Genomic DNA, 21221 nt, shown 5'->3' with positions numbered 1-21221 from the left:
TTTCAGAGTTGCAGGCTCAATGGTGGCAGGGAAACACTGTTGTTCCATATCTTCTCTTCTTAACACAATGCATTTCTCGTCACAGTAATAGGCAGGCCCCAGATCCAAGGCAGCCTCTGTCAAAGGGGTGCCTAAACTCCAGCAAGCGTTTATGGTGTCATAGGCCACTAGGCTGTGCACTAGATTCTAAGATGTAGGCGAAGGACTGCCTGTCAGTTCTGGGACCTGTAAGCCACGTTCAGTTGAGGAGAATTATATGCCAGAACAAGCGCAATGGAGTCCTTCTTTCCTTAAGCCACTAGAACATGTAAATGTGAACAGCATATGTATCTCCCTTCTACCACACCTGGGAAGTACAAAACTCAAAGGGAAAGTGCAGGGAGAATGCTCTGTGTCCCCTATGGAAAAGAGCTTGAAAGGAAACATTGTTTTCCTCACTGGAATTTACAGCGTTGCAGGCTCAATTGTGGCAGGGAAACACTGTTGTTCCATATCTTCTCTTCTTAACACAATCCATTTCTCGTCACAGAAATAGGCATGCCCCAGATCAAAGACAGCCTGTGTCAAAGCGGTGCTTAAACTCCAGCAAGTGTTTATGGTGTCATAGGCCACTAGGCTGTGCACTAGATTCTAAGATGTAGGCGAAGGACTGCCCGTCACTTCTGGGACCTGTAAGCCACGTTCAGTTGAGGAGAACTATATGCCAGGAGAAGCGCAATGGAGTCCTTCTTTCCTTAAGCCACTAGAACGTGTAAATGTGAACAGCAGATGTATCTCCCTTCTACCGCACCAAGGAAGTACAAAACTCAAAGGGAAAGTGCAGGGAGAATGCTCTGTGTTCCCTTTGGAAAAGAGCTTGAAGGGAAACGTTGTTTTCCTCACTGGAATTTACAGAGTTACAGGCTCAATGGTGGCAGGGAAACACTGTTGTTCCATATCTTCTCTTCTTAACACAATCCATTTCTCGTCACAGAAATAGGCAGGCCCCAGATCCAAGGCACCTGTGTCAAAGCGGTGCCTAAACTCCAGCAAGCGTTTATGGTGTCATAGGCCACTAGGCTGTGCACTAGATTCTAAGATGTAGGCGAAGGACTGCCCGTCAGTTCTGGGCCCTGTAAGCCACGTTCAGTTGAGAATTATATGCCAGAAGTAGCGCAATGGAGTCCTTCTTTCCTTAAGCAAGTAGAACATGTAAATATGAACAGCAGATGTATCTCTCTTCTTCCGCACCTGGGAAGTACAAAACTCAAAGGGAAAGTGCAGGGAGAATGCTCTGTGTCCCCTATGGAAAAGAGCTTGAAGGGAAACGTTGTTTTCCTCACTGGAATTTACAGCGTTGCAGGCTCAATGGTGGCAGGGAAACACTGTTGTTCCATATCTTCTCTTCTTAACACAATCCATTTCTCGTCACAGAAACAGGCAGGCCCCAGTTCCAAGGCAGCCTGTGTCAATGCGGTGCTTAAAGTCCAGCAAGCGTTTATGATGTCATAGAGCACTAGGCTGTGCACTAGATTCTAAGATGTAGGCGACGGCGTGCCCGACACTTCTGGGACCTGTAAGCCCGTTCAGTTGAGGAGAACTATATGCCAAAAGAAGGGCAATGGAGACCGTCTTTTCTTAAGCCACTAGAAGCTGTAAATGTGAACAGCAGATGTATCTCCCTTCTATCGCACCTGGGAAGTACAAAACTCAAAGGGAAAGTGCAGGGAGAATGCTCTGTGTTCCCTTTGGAAAAGAGCTTGAAGGGAAACATTGTTTTCCTCAGTGGAATTTACACCATTGCAGGCTCAATTGTTGCAGGGAAACACTGTTGTTCCATATCTTCTCTTCTTAACACAATCCATTTCTCGTCACAGAAACAGGCAGGCCCCAGATCCAAGGCAGCCTGTGTCAAAGCAGTGCTTAAACTCCAGCAAGCGTTTATGATGTCATAGGCCACTAGGCTGTGCACTAGATTCTAAGATGTAGGCGAAGGACTGCCTGTCACTTCTGGGACCTGTAAGCCACGTTCAGTTGAGGAGAATTATATGCCAGAACAAGCGCAATGGAGTCCTTCTTTCTTAAGCCACTAGAACGTGTAAATGTGAACAGCATATGTATCTCCCTTCTACCGCACCTGGGAAGTACAAAACTCAAAGGGAAAGTGCAGGGAGAATGCTCTGTGTCCCCTATGGAAAAGAGCTTGAAAGGAAACATTGTTTTCCTCACTGGAATTTACAGCGTTGCAGGCTCAATTGTGGCAGGGAAACACTGTTGTTCCATATCTTCTCTTCTTAACACAATCCATTTCTCGTCACAGAAATAGGCAGGCCCCAGATCAAAGACAGCCTGTGTCAAAGCGGAGCTTAAACTCCAGCAAGCGTTTATGGTGTCATAGGCCACTAGGCTGTGCACTAGATTCTAAGATGTAGGCGAAGGACTGCCCGTCAGTTCTGGGACCTGTAAGCCACGTTCAGTTGAGGAGAACTATATGCCAGGAGAAGCGCAATGGAGTCCTTCTTTCCTTAAGCCACTAGAACGTGTAAATGTGAACAGCAGATGTATCTCCCTTCTACCGCACCGGGGAAGTACAAAACTCAAAGGGAAAGTGCAGGGAGAATGCTCTGTGTTCCCTTTGGAAAAGAGCTTGAAGGGAAACGTTGTTTTCCTCACTGGAATTTACAGCGTTGCAGGCTCAATGGTGGCAGGGAAACACTGTTGTTCCATATCTTCTCTTCTTAACACAATCCATTTCTCGTCACAGAAATAGGCAGGCCCCAGATCCAAGGCAGCCTGTGTCAAAGCGGTGCTTAAACTCCAGCAAGCGTTTATGGTGTCATAGGCCACTAGGCTGTGCACTAGATTCTAAGATGTAGGCGAAGGACTGCCCGTCAGTTCTGGGCCCTGTAAGCCACGTTCAGTTGAGGAGAATTATATGCCAGAAGTAGCGCAATGGAGTCCTTCTTTCCTTAAGCCAGTAGAACGTGTAAATGTGAACAGCAGATGTATCTCCCTTCTTCCGCACCTGGGAAGTACAAAACTCAAAGGGAAAGTGCAGGGAGAATGCTCTGTGTCCCCTATGGAAAAGAGCTTGAAGGGAAACGTTGTTTTCCTCACTGGAATTTACAGCATTGCAGGCTCAATGGTGGCAGGGAAACACTGTTGTTCCATATCTTCTCTTCTTAACACAATCCATTTCTCGTCAGAGAAACAGGCAGGCCCCAGGTCCAAGGCAGCCTGTGTCAATGCGGTGCTTAAACTCCAGCAAGCGTTTATGATGTCATAGGCCACTAGGCTGTGCACTAGATTCTAAGATGTAGGCGACGGAGTGCCCGACACTTCTGGGACCTGTAAGCCTGTTGAGTTGAGGATAACTATATGCCAAAAGAAGGGCAATGGAGACCTTCTTTTCTTAAGCCACTAGAAGCTGTAAATGTGAACATCAGATGTATCTCCCTTCTACCGCACCTGGGAACTACAAAACACACAACGAAGGCGCAGGGGGAATGCTCTGGGTCCTTGTGGAGAAGAGGGCTTGAAAAGTGACCTGAAAATGTTCAGCGTTTTCGGAAGCCACCTGAAGGTGTCAATGTGAACAACAGAAGTATCTATCTTCTACAGCACCCGGAAGCCCCAAAGACCACAGGAAGGCAAAGGGAGAGTGCTTTGTGGTCCCTTTGGAAAACAGGGTTTGAAGGGATTCACTAAGGATTGTTAGGGAATAGGTAAAACACATGGGACGACAAGCATCGAGCTCAAGCTCTCTGTTTCTCGTCACACAGAGAGGCAGGCCGCAGGTCCAAGGCAGCGTGTGTCAAAGCGGTGCTATAAATGCAGGAAGCTTTTACGGTTTCTTAGGCCATGTGCCTCTGCACTAGGATGCAACATGTAAACGACGGACTGCCTGACACTACTGGGACCTGTAAGCCACTTTGAGTTGAGGACAACTATATGCCAAAAGAAGGGCAATGGAGGCCTTCTTTCCTTAAGCCACTAGAACGGGTAAATGTGAACAGCAATAGTATCTCCCTTCTACCGCATCTGGGAAGTACAAAACTTCAAAGGAAAGTGCAGGGAGAATGCTCTGTGTTCCCTTTGGAAAAGAGAGCTTGAAGGGAAACTTTTTTCCTCACTGGGATTTAGAGCGTTGCAGGCTCAATTGTGGAAGGGAAACACTGTTGTTCCATATCTTCTCTTCTTAACACAATGCATTTCTCGTCACAGTAATAGGCAGGCCCCAGATCCAAGGCAGCCTGTGTCAAAGCGGTGCCTAAACTCCAGCAAGCGTTTATGGTGTCATAGGCCACAGGCTGTGCACTAGATTCTAAGATGTAGGCGAAGGACTGCCCGTCCGTTCTGGGACCTGTAAGCCACGTTCAGTTGAGGAGAATTATATGGCAGAAGTAGCGCAATGGAGTCCTTCTTTCCTTAAGCCAGTAGAACGTGTAAATGTGAACAGCAGATGTATCTCCCTTCTTCCGCACCTGGGAAGTACAAAACTCAAAGGGAAAGTGCAGGGAGAATGCTCTGTGTCCCCTATGGAAAAGACCTTGAAGGGAAACGTTGTTTTCCTCACTGGAATTTACAGCGTTGCAGGCTCAATGGTGGCAGGGAAACACTGTTGTTCCATATCTTCTCTTCTTAACACAATCCATTTCTCGTCACAGAAATAGGCAGGCCCCAGATCAAAGACAGCCTGTGTCAAAGCAGTGCTTAAACTCCAGCAAGCGTTTATGATGTCATAGGCCACTAGGCTGTGCACTAGATTCTAAGATGTAGGCGACGGGTGCCCGACACTTCTGGGCCGTGTAAGCCTGTTCAGTTGAGGAGAACTCTATGCCAAAAGAAGGGCAATGGAGACCTTCTTTTCTTAAGCCACTAGAAGCTGTAAATGTGAACAGCAGATGTATCTCCCTTCTACCGCACCTGGGAAGTACAAAACACAGAACGAAGGCGCAGGGGGAATGCTCTGTGGTCCTTGTGGAGAAGAGGGCTTGAAAAGTGACCTGAAAACTTTCAGCGTTTTCGGAAGCCACCTGAAGGTGTCAATGTGAACAACAGAAGTATCTATCTTCTACAGCACCCGGAAGCCCCAAAGACCACAGGAAGGCAAAGGGAGAGTGCTTTGTGGTCCCTTTGGAAAACAGGGTTTGAAGGGATTCACTAAGGATTGTTAGGGAATAGGTAAAACACATGGGACGACAAGCATCGAGCTCAAGCTCTCTGTTTCTCGTCACACAGAGAGGCAGGCCGCAGGTCCAAGGCAGCGTGTGTCAAAGCGGTGCTATAAATGCAGGAAGCTTTTACGGTGTCTTAGGCCATGTGCCTCTGCACTAGGATGCAACATGTAAACAACGGACTGCCTGACACTACTGGGACCTGTAAGCCACTTTGAGTTGAGGACAACTATATGCCAAAAGAAGGGCAATGGAGGCCTTCTTTCCTTAAGCCACTAGAACGGGTAAATGTGAACAGCAATAGTATCTCCCTTCTACCGCATCTGGGAAGTACAAAACTCAAAAGGAAAGTGCAGGGAGAATGCTCTGTGTTCCCTTTGGAAAAGAGAGCTTGAAGGGAACCTTTTTTCCTCACTGGGATTTAGAGCGTTGCAGGCTCAATTGTGGCAGGGAAACACTGTTGTTCCATATCTTCTCTTCTTAACACAATGCATTTCTCGTCACAGTAATAGGCAGGCCCCAGATCCAAGGCAGCCTGTGTCAAAGCGGTGCCTAAACTCCAGCAAGCGTTTATGGTGTCATAGGCCACTAGGCTGTGCACTAGATTCTAAGATGTAGGCGAAGGACTGCCTGTCAGTTCTGGGACCTGTAAGCCACGTTCAGTTGAGGAGAATTATATGCCAGAACAAGCGCAATGGAGTCCTTCTTTCCTTAAGCCACTAGAACGTGTAAATGTGAACAGCATATGTATCTCCCTTCTACCGCACCTGGGAAGTACAAAACTCAAAGGGAAAGTGCAGGGAGAATGCTCTGTGTCCCCTATGGAAAAGAGCTTGAAAGGAAACATTGTTTTCCTCACTGGAATTTACAGCGTTGCAGGCTCAATTGTGGCAGGGAAACACTGTTGTTCCATATCTTCTCTTCTTAACACAATCCATTTCTCGTCACAGAAATAGGCATGCCCCAGATCAAAGACAGCCTGTGTCAAAGCGGTGCTTAAACTCCAACAAGCGTTTATGGTGTCATAGGCCACTAGGCTGTGCACTAGATTCTAAGATGTAGGCGAAGGACTGCCCGTCAGTTCTGGGACCTGTAAGCCACGTTCAGTTGAGGAGAACTATATGCCAGGAGAAGCGCAATGGAGTCCTTCTTTCCTTAAGCCACTAGAACGTGTAAATGTGAACAGCAGATGTATCTCCCTTCTACCGCACCGGGGAAGTACAAAACTCAAAGGGAAAGTGCAGGGAGAATGCTCTGTGTCCCCTATGGAAAAGAGCTTGAAGGGAAACGTTGTTTTCCTCACTGGAATTTACAGCGTTGCAGGCTCAATGGTGGCAGGGAAACACTGTTGTTCCATATCTTCTCTTCTTAACACAATCCATTTCTCGTCAGAGAAACAGGCAGGCCCCAGGTCCAAGGCAGCCTGTGTCAATGCGGTTCTTAAACTCCAGCAAGCGTTTATGATGTCATAGGCCACTAGGCTGTGCACTAGATTCTAAGATGTAGGCGACGGGTGCCCGACACTTCTGGGCCGTGTAAGCCTGTTCAGTTGAGGAGAACTATATGCCAAAAGAAGGGCAATGGAGACCTTCTTTTCTTAAGCCACTAGAAGCTGTAAATGTGAACAGCAGATGTATCTCCCTTCTACCGCACCTGGGAAGTACAAAACACAGAACGAAGGCGCAGGGGGAATGCTCTGTGGTCCTTGTGGAGAAGAGGGCTTGAAAAGTGACCTGAAAACTTTCAGTGTTTTCGGAAGCCACCTGAAGGTGTCAATGTGAACAACACAAGTATCTATCTTCTACAGCACCCGGAAGCCCCAAAGACCACAGGAAGGCAAAGGGAGAGTGCTTTGTGGTCCCTTTGGAAAACAGGGTTTGAAGGGATTCACTAAGGATTGTTAGGGAATAGGTAAAACACATGGGACGACTAGCATCGAGCTCAAGCTCTCTGTTTCTCGTCACACAGAGAGGCAGGCCGCAGGTCCAAGGCAGCGTGTGTCAAAGCGGTGCTATAAATGCAGGAAGCTTTTACGGTGTCTTAGGCCATGTGCCTCTGCACTAGGATGCAACATGTAAACGACGGACTGCCTGACACTACTGGGACCTGTTAGCCACTTTGAGTTGAGGACAACTATATGCCAAAAGAAGGGCAATGGAGGCCTTCTTTCCTTAAGCCACTAGAACGGGTAAATGTGAACAGCAATAGTATCTCCCTTCTACCGCATCTGGGAAGTACAAAACTCAAAAGGAAAGTGCAGGGAGAATGCTCTGTGTTCCCTTTGGAAAAGAGAGCTTGAAGGGAAACTTTTTTCCTCACTGGGATTTAGAACGTTGCAGGCTCAATTGTGGCAGGGAAACACTGTTGTTCCATATCTTCTCTTCTAAACACAATGCATTTCTCGTCACAGTAATAGGCAGGCCCCAGATCCAAGGCAGCCTGTGTCAAAGCGCTGCCTAAACTCCAGCAAGCGTTTATGGTGTCATAGGACACAGGCTGTTCACTAGATTCTAAGATGTAGGCAAAGGACTGCCCGTCAGTTCTGGGACCTGTAAGCCACGTTCAGTTGAGGAGAAATATATGCCAGGAGAAGCGCAATGGAGTCCTTCTTTCCTTAAGCCACTAGAACGTGTAAATGTGAACAGCAGATGTATCTCTCTTCTTCCGCACCTGGGAAGTACAAAACTCAAAGGGAAAGTGCAGGGAGAATGCTCTGTGTTCCCTTTGGAAAAGAGCTTGAAGGGAAACGTTGTTTTCCTCACTGGAATTTACAGCGTTGCAGGCTCAATGGTGGCAGGGAAACACTGTTGTTCCATATCTTCTCTTCTTAACACAATCCATTTCTCGTCAGAGAAACAGGCAGGCCCCAGGTCCAAGGCAGCCTGTGTCAATGCGGTGCTTAAACTCCAGCAAGCGTTTATGATGTCATAGGCCACTAGGCTGTGCACTAGATTCTAAGATGTAGGCGACGGAGTGCCCGACACTTCTGGGACCTGTAAGCCTGTTGAGTTGAGGATAACTATATGCCAAAAGAAGGGCAATGGAGACCTTCTTTTCTTAAGCCACTAGAAGCTGTAAATGTGAACATCAGATGTATCTCCCTTCTACCGCACCTGGGAACTACAAAACACACAACGAAGGCGCAGGGGGAATGCTCTGGGTCCTTGTGGAGAAGAGGGCTTGAAAAGTGACCTGAAAATGTTCAGCGTTTTCGGAAGCCACCTGAAGGTGTCAATGTGAACAACAGAAGTATCTATCTTCTACAGCACCCGGAAGCCCCAAAGACCACAGGAAGGCAAAGGGAGAGTGCTTTGTGGTCCCTTTGGAAAACAGGGTTTGAAGGGATTCACTAAGGATTGTTAGGGAATAGGTAAAACACATGGGACGACAAGCATCGAGCTCAAGCTCTCTGTTTCTCGTCACACAGAGAGGCAGGCCGCAGGTCCAAGGCAGCGTGTGTCAAAGCGGTGCTATAAATGCAGGAAGCTTTTACGGTTTCTTAGGCCATGTGCCTCTGCACTAGGATGCAACATGTAAACGACGGACTGCCTGACACTACTGGGACCTGTAAGCCACTTTGAGTTGAGGACAACTATATGCCAAAAGAAGGGCAATGGAGGCCTTCTTTCCTTAAGCCACTAGAACGGGTAAATGTGAACAGCAATAGTATCTCCCTTCTACCGCATCTGGGAAGTACAAAACTTCAAAGGAAAGTGCAGGGAGAATGCTCTGTGTTCCCTTTGGAAAAGAGAGCTTGAAGGGAAACTTTTTTCCTCACTGGGATTTAGAGCGTTGCAGGCTCAATTGTGGAAGGGAAACACTGTTGTTCCATATCTTCTCTTCTTAACACAATGCATTTCTCGTCACAGTAATAGGCAGGCCCCAGATCCAAGGCAGCCTGTGTCAAAGCGGTGCCTAAACTCCAGCAAGCGTTTATGGTGTCATAGGCCACAGGCTGTGCACTAGATTCTAAGATGTAGGCGAAGGACTGCCCGTCCGTTCTGGGACCTGTAAGCCACGTTCAGTTGAGGAGAATTATATGGCAGAAGTAGCGCAATGGAGTCCTTCTTTCCTTAAGCCAGTAGAACGTGTAAATGTGAACAGCAGATGTATCTCCCTTCTTCCGCACCTGGGAAGTACAAAACTCAAAGGGAAAGTGCAGGGAGAATGCTCTGTGTCCCCTATGGAAAAGACCTTGAAGGGAAACGTTGTTTTCCTCACTGGAATTTACAGCGTTGCAGGCTCAATGGTGGCAGGGAAACACTGTTGTTCCATATCTTCTCTTCTTAACACAATCCATTTCTCGTCACAGAAATAGGCAGGCCCCAGATCAAAGACAGCCTGTGTCAAAGCAGTGCTTAAACTCCAGCAAGCGTTTATGATGTCATAGGCCACTAGGCTGTGCACTAGATTCTAAGATGTAGGCGACGGGTGCCCGACACTTCTGGGCCGTGTAAGCCTGTTCAGTTGAGGAGAACTATATGCCAAAAGAAGGGCAATGGAGACCTTCTTTTCTTAAGCCACTAGAAGCTGTAAATGTGAACAGCAGATGTATCTCCCTTCTACCGCACCTGGGAAGTACAAAACACAGAACGAAGGCGCAGGGGGAATGCTCTGTGGTCCTTGTGGAGAAGAGGGCTTGAAAAGTGACCTGAAAACTTTCAGCGTTTTCGGAAGCCACCTGAAGGTGTCAATGTGAACAACAGAAGTATCTATCTTCTACAGCACCCGGAAGCCCCAAAGACCACAGGAAGGCAAAGGGAGAGTGCTTTGTGGTCCCTTTGGAAAACAGGGTTTGAAGGGATTCACTAAGGATTGTTAGGGAATAGGTAAAACACATGGGACGACAAGCATCGAGCTCAAGCTCTCTGTTTCTCGTCACACAGAGAGGCAGGCCGCAGGTCCAAGGCAGCGTGTGTCAAAGCGGTGCTATAAATGCAGGAAGCTTTTACGGTGTCTTAGGCCATGTGCCTCTGCACTAGGATGCAACATGTAAACAACGGACTGCCTGACACTACTGGGACCTGTAAGCCACTTTGAGTTGAGGACAACTATATGCCAAAAGAAGGGCAATGGAGGCCTTCTTTCCTTAAGCCACTAGAACGGGTAAATGTGAACAGCAATAGTATCTCCCTTCTACCGCATCTGGGAAGTACAAAACTCAAAAGGAAAGTGCAGGGAGAATGCTCTGTGTTCCCTTTGGAAAAGAGAGCTTGAAGGGAACCTTTTTTCCTCACTGGGATTTAGAGCGTTGCAGGCTCAATTGTGGCAGGGAAACACTGTTGTTCCATATCTTCTCTTCTTAACACAATGCATTTCTCGTCACAGTAATAGGCAGGCCCCAGATCCAAGGCAGCCTGTGTCAAAGCGGTGCCTAAACTCCAGCAAGCGTTTATGGTGTCATAGGCCACTAGGCTGTGCACTAGATTCTAAGATGTAGGCGAAGGACTGCCTGTCAGTTCTGGGACCTGTAAGCCACGTTCAGTTGAGGAGAATTATATGCCAGAACAAGCGCAATGGAGTCCTTCTTTCCTTAAGCCACTAGAACGTGTAAATGTGAACAGCATATGTATCTCCCTTCTACCGCACCTGGGAAGTACAAAACTCAAAGGGAAAGTGCAGGGAGAATGCTCTGTGTCCCCTATGGAAAAGAGCTTGAAAGGAAACATTGTTTTCCTCACTGGAATTTACAGCGTTGCAGGCTCAATTGTGGCAGGGAAACACTGTTGTTCCATATCTTCTCTTCTTAACACAATCCATTTCTCGTCACAGAAATAGGCATGCCCCAGATCAAAGACAGCCTGTGTCAAAGCGGTGCTTAAACTCCAACAAGCGTTTATGGTGTCATAGGCCACTAGGCTGTGCACTAGATTCTAAGATGTAGGCGAAGGACTGCCTGTCAGTTCTGGGACCTGTAAGCCACGTTCAGTTGAGGAGAACTATATGCCAGGAGAAGCGCAATGGAGTCCTTCTTTCCTTAAGCCACTAGAACGTGTAAATGTGAACAGCAGATGTATCTCCCTTCTACCGCACCGGGGAAGTACAAAACTCAAAGGGAAAGTGCAGGGAGAATGCTCTGTGTCCCCTATGGAAAAGAGCTTGAAGGGAAACGTTGTTTTCCTCACTGGAATTTACAGCGTTGCAGGCTCAATGGTGGCAGGGAAACACTGTTGTTCCATATCTTCTCTTCTTAACACAATCCATTTCTCGTCAGAGAAACAGGCAGGCCCCAGGTCCAAGGCAGCCTGTGTCAATGCGGTTCTTAAACTCCAGCAAGCGTTTATGATGTCATAGGCCACTAGGCTGTGCACTAGATTCTAAGATGTAGGCGACGGGTGCCCGACACTTCTGGGCCGTGTAAGCCTGTTCAGTTGAGGAGAACTATATGCCAAAAGAAGGGCAATGGAGACCTTCTTTTCTTAAGCCACTAGAAGCTGTAAATGTGAACAGCAGATGTATCTCCCTTCTACCGCACCTGGGAAGTACAAAACACAGAACGAAGGCGCAGGGGGAATGCTCTGTGGTCCTTGTGGAGAAGAGGGCTTGAAAAGTGACCTGAAAACTTTCAGTGTTTTCGGAAGCCACCTGAAGGTGTCAATGTGAACAACACAAGTATCTATCTTCTACAGCACCCGGAAGCCCCAAAGACCACAGGAAGGCAAAGGGAGAGTGCTTTGTGGTCCCTTTGGAAAACAGGGTTTGAAGGGATTCACTAAGGATTGTTAGGGAATAGGTAAAACACATGGGACGACTAGCATCGAGCTCAAGCTCTCTGTTTCTTGTCACACAGAGAGGCAGGCCGCAGGTCCAAGGCAGCGTGTGTCAAAGCGGTGCTATAAATGCAGGAAGCTTTTACGGTGTCTTAGGCCATGTGCCTCTGCACTAGGATGCAACATGTAAACGACGGACTGCCTGACACTACTGGGACCTGTTAGCCACTTTGAGTTGAGGACAACTATATGCCAAAAGAAGGGCAATGGAGGCCTTCTTTCCTTAAGCCACTAGAACGGGTAAATGTGAACAGCAATAGTATCTCCCTTCTACCGCATCTGGGAAGTACAAAACTCAAAAGGAAAGTGCAGGGAGAATGCTCTGTGTTCCCTTTGGAAAAGAGAGCTTGAAGGGAAACTTTTTTCCTCACTGGGATTTAGAACGTTGCAGGCTCAATTGTGGCAGGGAAACACTGTTGTTCCATATCTTCTCTTCTAAACACAATGCATTTCTCGTCACAGTAATAGGCAGGCCCCAGATCCAAGGCAGCCTGTGTCAAAGCGCTGCCTAAACTCCAGCAAGCGTTTATGGTGTCATAGGACACAGGCTGTTCACTAGATTCTAAGATGTAGGCAAAGGACTGCCCGTCAGTTCTGGGACCTGTAAGCCACGTTCAGTTGAGGAGAAATATATGCCAGGAGAAGCGCAATGGAGTCCTTCTTTCCTTAAGCCACTAGAACGTGTAAATGTGAACAGCAGATGTATCTCTCTTCTTCCGCACCTGGGAAGTACAAAACTCAAAGGGAAAGTGCAGGGAGAATGCTCTGTGTTCCCTTTGGAAAAGAGCTTGAAGGGAAACGTTGTTTTCCTCACTGGAATTTACAGCGTTGCAGGCTCAATGGTGGCAGGGAAACACTGTTGTTCCATATCTTCTCTTCTTAACACAATCCATTTCTCGTCAGAGAAATAGGCAGGCCCCAGATCCAAGGCAGCCTGTGTCAAAGTGGTGCTTAAACTCCAGCAAGCGTTTATGATGTCATAGGCCACTAGGCTGTTCACTAGATTCTAAGATGTAGGCGAAGGACTGCCCGTCAGTTCTGGGCCCTGTAAGCCACGTTCAGTTGAGGAGAATTATATGCCAGAAGTAGCGCAATGGAGTCCATCTTTCCTTAAGCAAGTAGAACGAGTAAATATGAACAGCAGATGTATCTCTCTTCTTCCGCAGCTGGGAAGTACAAAACTCAAAGGGAAAGTGCAGGGAGAATGCTCTGTGTCCCCTATGGAAAAGAGCTTGAAGGGAAACGTTGTTTTCCTCACTGGAATTTACAGCGTTGCAGGCTCAATGGTGGCAGGGAAACACTGTTGTTCCATATCTTCTCTTCTTAACACAATCCATTTCTCGTCACAGAAACAGGCAGGCCCCAGGTCCAAGGCAGCCTGTGTCAATGCGGTGCTTAAACTCCAGCAAGCGTTTATGATGTCATAGGCCACTAGGCTGTGCACTAGATTCTAAGATGTAGGCGACGGCGTGCCCGACACTTCTCTGACCTGTAAGCCCGTTCAGTTGAGGAGAACTATATGCCAAAAGAAGGGCAATGGAGACCTTCTTTTCTTAAGCCACTAGAAGCTGTAAATGTGAACAGCAGATGTATCTCCCTTCTACCGCACCTGGGAAGTACAAAACACAGAACGAAGGCGCAGGGGGAATGCTCTGTGGTCCTTGTGGAGAAGAGGGCTTGAAAAGTGACCTGAAAACGTTCAGCGTTTTCGGAAGCCACCTGAAGGTGTCAATGTGAACAACAGAAGTATCTATCTTCTACAGCACCCGGAAGCCCCAAAGACCACACAGGAAGGCAAAGGGAGAGTGGTTTGTGGTCCCTTTGGAAAACAGGGTTTGAAGGGATTCACTAAGGATTGTTAAGGAATAGGTAAAACACATGGGACGACTAGCATCGAGCTCAAGCTCTCTGTTTCTCGTCACACAGAGAGGCAGGCCGCAGGTCCAAGGCAGCGTGTGTCAAAGCGGTGCTATAAATGCAGGAAGCTTTTACGGTGTCTTAGGCCATGTGCCTCTGCACTAGGATGCAACATGTAAACAACGGACTGCCTGACACTACTGGGACCTGTAAGCCACTTTGAGTTGAGGACAACTATATGCCAAAAGAAGGGCAATGGAGGCCTTCTTTCCTTAAGCCACTAGAACGGGTAAATGTGAACAGCAATAGTATCTCCCTTCTACCGCATCTGGGAAGTACAAAACTCAAAAGAAAAGTGCAGGGAGAACGCTCTGTGTTCCCTTTGGAAAAGAGAGCTTGAAGGGAAACTTTTTTTCCTCACTGGGATTTAGAGCGTTGCAGGCTCAATTGTGGCAGGGAAACACTGTTGTTCCATATCTTCTCTTCTTAACACAATGCATTTCTCGTCACAGTAATAGGCAGGCCCCAGATCCAAGGCAGCCTCTGTCAAAGGGGTGCCTAAACTCCAGCAAGCGTTTATGGTGTCATAGGCCACTAGGCTGTGCACTAGATTCTAAGATGTAGGCGAAGGACTGCCTGTCAGTTCTGGGACCTGTAAGCCACGTTCAGTTGAGGAGAATTATATGCCACAACAAGCGCAATGGAGTCCTTCTTTCCTTAAGCCACTAGAACGTGTAAATGTGAACAGCATATGTATCTCCCTTCTACCACACCTGGGAAGTACAAAACTCAAAGGGAAAGTGCAGGGAGAATGCTCTGTGTCCCCTATGGAAAAGAGCTTGAAAGGAAACATTATTTTCCTCACTGGAATTTACAGCGTTGCAGGCTCAATTGTGGCAGGGAAACACTGTTGTTCCATATCTTCTCTTCTTAACACAATCCATTTCTCGTCACAGAAATAGGCATGCCCCAGATCAAAGACAGCCTGTGTCAAAGCGGTGCTTAAACTCCAGCAAGTGTTTATGGTGTCATAGGCCACTAGGCTGTGCACTAGATTCTAAGATGTAGGCGAAGGACTGCCCGTCAGTTCTGGGACCTGTAAGCCACGTTCAGTTGAGGAGAACTATATGCCAGGAGAAGCGCAATGGAGTCCTTCTTTCCTTAAGCCACTAGAACGTGTAAATGTGAACAACAGAAGTATCTCCCTTCTACCGCACCGGGGAAGTACAAAACTCAAAGGGAAAGTGCAGGGAGAATGCTCTGTGTTCCCTTTGGAAAGGAGCTTGAAGGGAAACGTTGTTTTCCTCACTGGAATTTACAGCGTTGCAGGCTCAATGGTGGCAGGGAAACACTGTTGTTCCATATCTTCTCTTCTTAACACAATCCAGTTCTCGTCACAGAAATAAGCAGGCCCCAGGTCCAAGGCAGCCTGTGTCAATGCGGTGCTTAAACTCCAGCAAGCGTTTATGATGTCATAGGCCACTAGGCTGTGCACTAGATTCTAAGATGTAGGCGACGGAGTGCCCGACACTTCTGGGACCTGTAAGCCTGTTCAGTTGAGGAGAACTATATGCCACAAGAAGGGCAATGGAGACCTTCTTTTCTTAAGCCACTAGAAACTGTAATTGTGAACAGCAGATGTATCTCCCTTCTACCGCACCTGGGAAGTACAAAACACAGAACGAAGGCGCAGGGGGAATGCTCTGTGGTCCTTGTGGAGAAGAGGGCTTGAAAAGTGACCTGAAAACGTTCAGCGTTTTCGGAAGCCACCTGAAGGTGTCAATGTGAACAACAGAAGTATCTATCTTCTACAGCACCCGGAAGCCCCAAAGACCACAGGAAGGCAAAGGGAGAGTGCTTTGTGGTCCCTTTGGAAAACAGGGTTTGAAGGGATTCACTAAGGATTGTTAGGGAATAGGTAAAACACATGGGACGACAAGCATCGAGCTCAAGCTCTCTGTTTCTCGTCACACAGAGAGGCAGGCCGCAGGTCCAAGGCAGCGTGTGTCAAAGCGGTGCTATAAATGCAGGAAGCTTTTACGGTTTCTTAGGCCATGTGCCTCTGCACTAGGATGCAACATGTAAACGACGGACTGCCTGACACTACTGGGACCTGTAAGCCACTTTGAGTTGAGGACAACTATATGCCAAAAGAAGGGCAATGGAGGCCTTCTTTCCTTAAGCCACTAGAACGGGTAAATGTGAACAGCAATAGTATCTCCCTTCTACCGCATCTGGGAAGTACAAAACTCAAAAGGAAAGTGCAGGGAGAATGCTCTGTGTTCCCTTTGGAAAAGAGAGCTTGAAGGGAAACTTTTTTTCCTCACTGGGATTTAGAGCGTTGCAGGCTCAATTGTGACAGGGAAACACTGTTGTTCCATATCTCCTCTTCTTAACAAAATGCATTTCTCGTCACAGTAATAGGCAGGCCCCAGATCCAAGGCAGCCTGTGTCAAAGCGGTGCCTAAACTCCAGCAAGCGTTTATGGTGTCATAGGCCACAGGCTGTGCACTAGATTCTAAGATGTAGGCGAAGGACTGCCCGTCAGTTCTGGGACCTGTAAGCCACGTTCAGTTGAGGAGAATTATATGCCAGAACAAGCGCAATGGAGTCCTTCTTTCTTAAGCCACTAGAACGTGTAAATGTGAACAGCAGATGTATCTCCCTTCTACCGCACCGGGGAAGTACAAAACTCAAAGGGAAAGTGCAGGGAGAATGCTCTGTGTTCCCTTTGGAAAAGAGCTTGAAGGGAAACGTTGTTTTCCTCACTGGAATTTACAGCGTTGCAGGCTCAATGGTGGCAGGGAAACACTGTTGTTCCATATCTTCTCTTCTTAACACAATCCATTTCTCATCACAGAAATAGGCAGGCCCCAGATCCAAGGCAGCCTGTGTCAAAGCGGTGCTTAAACTCCAGCAAGCGTTTATGGTGTCATAGGCCACTAGGCTGTGCACTAGATTCTAAGATGTAGGCGAAGGACTGCCCGTCAGTTCTGGGCCCTGTAAGCCACGTTCAGTTGAGGAGAATTATATGCCAGAAGTAGCGCAATGGAGTCCTTCTTTCCTTAAGCCAGTAGAACGTGTAAATGTGAACAGCAGATGTATCTCCCTTCTTCCGCACCTGGGAAGTACAAAACTCAAAGGGAAAGTGCAGGGAGAATGCTCTGTGTCCCCTATGGAAAAGAGCTTGAAGGGAAACGTTGTTTTCCTCACTGGAATTTACAGCGTTGCAGGCTCAATGGTGGCAGGGAAACACTGTTGTTCCATATCTTCTCTTCTTAACACAATCCAGTTCTCGTCACAGAAACAGGCAGGCCCCAGGTCCAAGGCAGCCTGTGTCAATGCGGTGCTTAAACTCCAGCAAGCGTTTATGATGTCATAGGCCACTAGGCTGTGCACTAGATTCTAAGATGTAGGCGACGGAGTGCCCGACACTTCTGGGACCTGTAAGCCTGTTGAGTTGAGGAGAACTATATGCCAAAAGAAGGGCAATGGAGACCTTCTTTTCTTAAGCCACTAGATGCTGTAAATGTGAACAGCAGATGTATCTCCCTTCTACCGCACCTGGGAAGTACAAAACACAGAACGAAGGCGCAGGGGGAATGCTCTGTGGTCCTTGTGGAGAAGAGGGCTTGAAAAGTGACCTGAAAATGTTCAGCGTTTTCGGAAGCCACCTGAAGGTGTCAATGTGAACAACAGAAGTATCTATCTTCTACAGCACCCGGAAGCCCCAAAGACCACAGGAAGGCAAAGGGAGAGTGCTTTGTGGTCCCTTTGGAAAACAGGGTTTGAAGGGATTCACTAAGGATTGATAGAGAATAGGTAAAACACATGGGACGACAAGCATCGAGCTCAAGCTCTCTGTTTCTCGTCACACAGAGAGGCAGGCCGCAGGTCCAAGGCAGCGTGTGTCAAAGCGGTGCTATAAATGCAGGAAGCTTTTACGGTTTCTTAGGCCATGTGCCTCTGCACTAGGATGCAACATGTAAACGACGGACTGCCTGACACTACTGGGACCTGTAAGCCACTTTGAGTTGAGGACAACTATATGCCAAAAGAAGGGCAATGGAGGCCTTCTTTCCTTAAGCCACTAGAACGGGTAAATGTGAACAGCAATAGTATCTCCCTTCTACCGCATCTGGGAAGTACAAAACTTCAAAGGAAAGTGCAGGGAGAATGCTCTGTGTTCCCTTTGGAAAAGAGAGCTTGAAGGGAAACTTTTTTCCTCACTGGGATTTAGAGCGTTGCAGGCTCAATTGTGGCAGGGAAACACTGTTGTTCCATATCTCCTCTTCTTAACACAATGCATTTCTCGTCACAGTAATAGGCAGGCCCCAGATCCAAGGCAGCCTGTGTCAAAGCGGTGCTTAAACTCCAGCAAGCGTTTATGGTGTCATAGGACACAGGCTGTGCACTAGATTCTAAGATGTAAGCGAAGGACTGCCCGTCAGTTCTGGGACCTGTAAGCCACGTTCAGTTGAGGAGAACTATATGCCAGGAGAAGCGCAATGGAGTCCTTCTTTCCTTAAGCCACTAGAACGTGTAAATGTGAACAGCAGATGTATCTCCCTTCTACCGCACCAAGGAAGTACAAAACTCAAAGGGAAAGTGCAGGGAGAATGCTCTGTGTTCCCTTTGGAAAAGAGCTTGAAGGGAAACGTTGTTTTCCTCACTGGAATTTACAGCGTTGCAGGCTCAATGGTGGCAGGGAAACACTGTTGTTCCATATCTTCTCTTCTTAACACAATCCATTTCTCGTCACAGAAATAGGCAGGCCCCAGATCCAAGGCAGCCTGTGTCAAAGCGGTGCCTAAACTCCAGCAAGCGTTTATGGTGTCATAGGCCACTAGGCTGTGCACTAGATTCTAAGATGTAGGCGAAGGACTGCCCGTCAGTTCTGGGCCCTGTAAGCCACGTTCAGTTGAGGAGAATTATATGCCAGAAGTAGCGCAATGGAGTCCTTCTTTCCTTAAGCAAGTAGAACATGTAAATATGAACAGCAGATGTATCTCTCTTCTTCCGCACCTGGGAAGTACAAAACTCAAAGGGAAAGTGCAGGGAGAATGCTCTGTGTCCCCTATGGAAAAGAGCTTGAAGGGAAACGTTGTTTTCCTCCCTGGAATTTACAGCGTTGCAGGCTCAATGGTGGCAGGGAAACACTGTTGTTCCATAACTTCTCTTCTTAACACAATCCATTTCTCGTCACAGAAACAGGCAGGCCCCAGGTCCAAGGCAGCCTGTGTCAATGCGGTGCTTAAACTCCAGCAAGCGTTTATGATGTCATAGAGCACTAGGCTGTGCACTAGATTCTAAGATGTAGGCGACGGCGTGCCCGACACTTCTGGGACCTGTAAGCCCGTTCAGTTGAGGAGAACTATATGCCAAAAGAAGGGCAATGGAGACCGTCTTTTCTTAAGCTACTAGAAGCTGTAAATGTGAACAGCAGATGTATCTCCCTTCTACCGCACCTGGGAAGTGCAAAACTCAAAGGGAAAGTGCAGGGAGAATGCTCTGTGTTCCCTTTGGGAAAGAGCTTGAAGGGAAACGTTGTTTTCCTCATTGGAATTTACAGGGTTGCAGGCTCAATTGTGGCAGGGAAACACTGTTGTTCCATATCTTCTCTTCTTAACACAATCCATTTCTCGTCACAGAAAGAGGCAGGCCTCAGATCCAAGGCAGCCTGTGTCAAAGCGGTGCTTAAACTCCAGCAAGCGTTTATGGTGTCATAGGCCACTAGGCTGTGCACTAGATTCTAAGATGTAGGCGACGGACTGCCCGTCAGTTCTGGGACCTGTAAGCCACGTTCAGTTGAGGAGAACTATATGCCAAAAGAAGGGCAATGGAGACCTTCTTTTCTTAAGCCACTAGAAGCTGTAAATGTGAACAGCAGATGTATCTCCCTTCTACCGCACCTGGGAAGTACAAACCACAGAACGAAGGCGCAGGGGGAATGCTCTGTGGTCCTTGTGGAGAAGAGGGCTTGAAAAGTGACCTGAAAACGTTCAGCGTTTTCGGAAGCCACCTGAAGGTGTCAATGTGAACAACAGAAGTATCTATCTTCTACAGCACCCGGAAGCCCCAAAGACCACAGGAAGGCAAAGGGAGAGTGCTTTGTGGTCCCTTTGGAAAACAGGGTTTGAAGGGATTCACTAAGGATTGTTAGGGAATAGGTAAAACACATGGGACGACTAGCATCGAGCTCAAGCTCTCTGTTTCTCATCACACAGAGAGGCAGGCCGCAGGTCCAAGGCAGCGTGTGTCAAAGCGGTGCTATAAATGCAGGAAGCTTTTACGGTGTCTTAGGCCATGTGCCTCTGCACTAGGATGCAACATGTAAACAACGGACTGCCTGACACTACTGGGACCTATAAGCCACTTTGAGTTGAGGACAACTATATGCCAAAAGAAGGGCAATGGAGGCCTTCTTTCCTTAAGCCACTAGAACGGGTAAATGTGAACAGCAATAGTATCTCCCTTCTACCGCATCTGGGAAGTACAAAACTCAAAAGGAAAGTGCAGGGAGAATGCTCTGTGTTCCCTTTGGAAAAGAGAGCTTGAAGGGAAACTTTTTTTACTCACTGGGATTTAGAGCGTTGCAGGCTCAATGGTGGCAGGGAAACACTGTTGTTCCATATCTTCTCTTCTTAACACAATCCATTTCTCGTCACAGAAAGAGGCAGGCCCCAGATCAAAGACAGCCTGTGTCAAAGCGGTGCTTAAACTCCAGCAAGCGTTTATGGTGTCATAGGCCACTAGGCTGTGCACTAGATTCTAAGATGTAGGCGAAGGACTGCCCGTCAGTTCTGGGACCTGTAAGCCACGTTCAGTTGAGGAGAACTATATGCCAGGAGAAGCGCAATGGAGTCCTTCTTTCCTTAAGCCACTAGAACGTGTAAATGTGAACAGCAGATGTATCTCCCTTCTACCGCACCGGGGAAGTACAAAACTCAAAGGGAAAGTGCAGGGAGAATGCTCTGTGTTCCCTTTGGAAAAGAGCTTGAAGGGAAATGTTGTTTTCCTCACTGGAATTTACAGCGTTGCAGGCTCAATGGTGGCAGGGAAACACTGTTGTTCCATATCTTCTCTTCTTAACACAATCCATTTCTCGTCACAGAAATAGGCAGGCCCCAGATCCAAGATAGCCTGTGTCAAAGCGGTGCTTATACTCCAGCAAGCGTTTATGGTGTCATAGGCCACTAGGCTGTGCACTAGATTCTAAGATGTAGGCGAAGGACTGCCCGTCAGTTCTGGGCCCTGTAAGCCACGTATAGTTGAGGAGAATTATATGCCAGAAGTAGCGCAATGGAGTCCTTCTTTCCTTAAGCCAGTAGAACGTGTAAATGTGAACAGCAGATGTACCTCCCTTCTTCCGCACCTGGGAAGTACAAAACTCAAAGGGAAAGTGCAGGGAGAATGCTCTGTGTCTCCTATGGAAAAG

This window comes from Mesoplodon densirostris, chromosome 10, assembly GCF_025265405.1.
Source record: "Mesoplodon densirostris isolate mMesDen1 chromosome 10, mMesDen1 primary haplotype, whole genome shotgun sequence".
NCBI classification, from domain to species: Eukaryota; Metazoa; Chordata; class Mammalia; order Artiodactyla; family Ziphiidae; genus Mesoplodon; species Mesoplodon densirostris.
Note: the sequence above shows the minus strand (reverse complement) of the source record.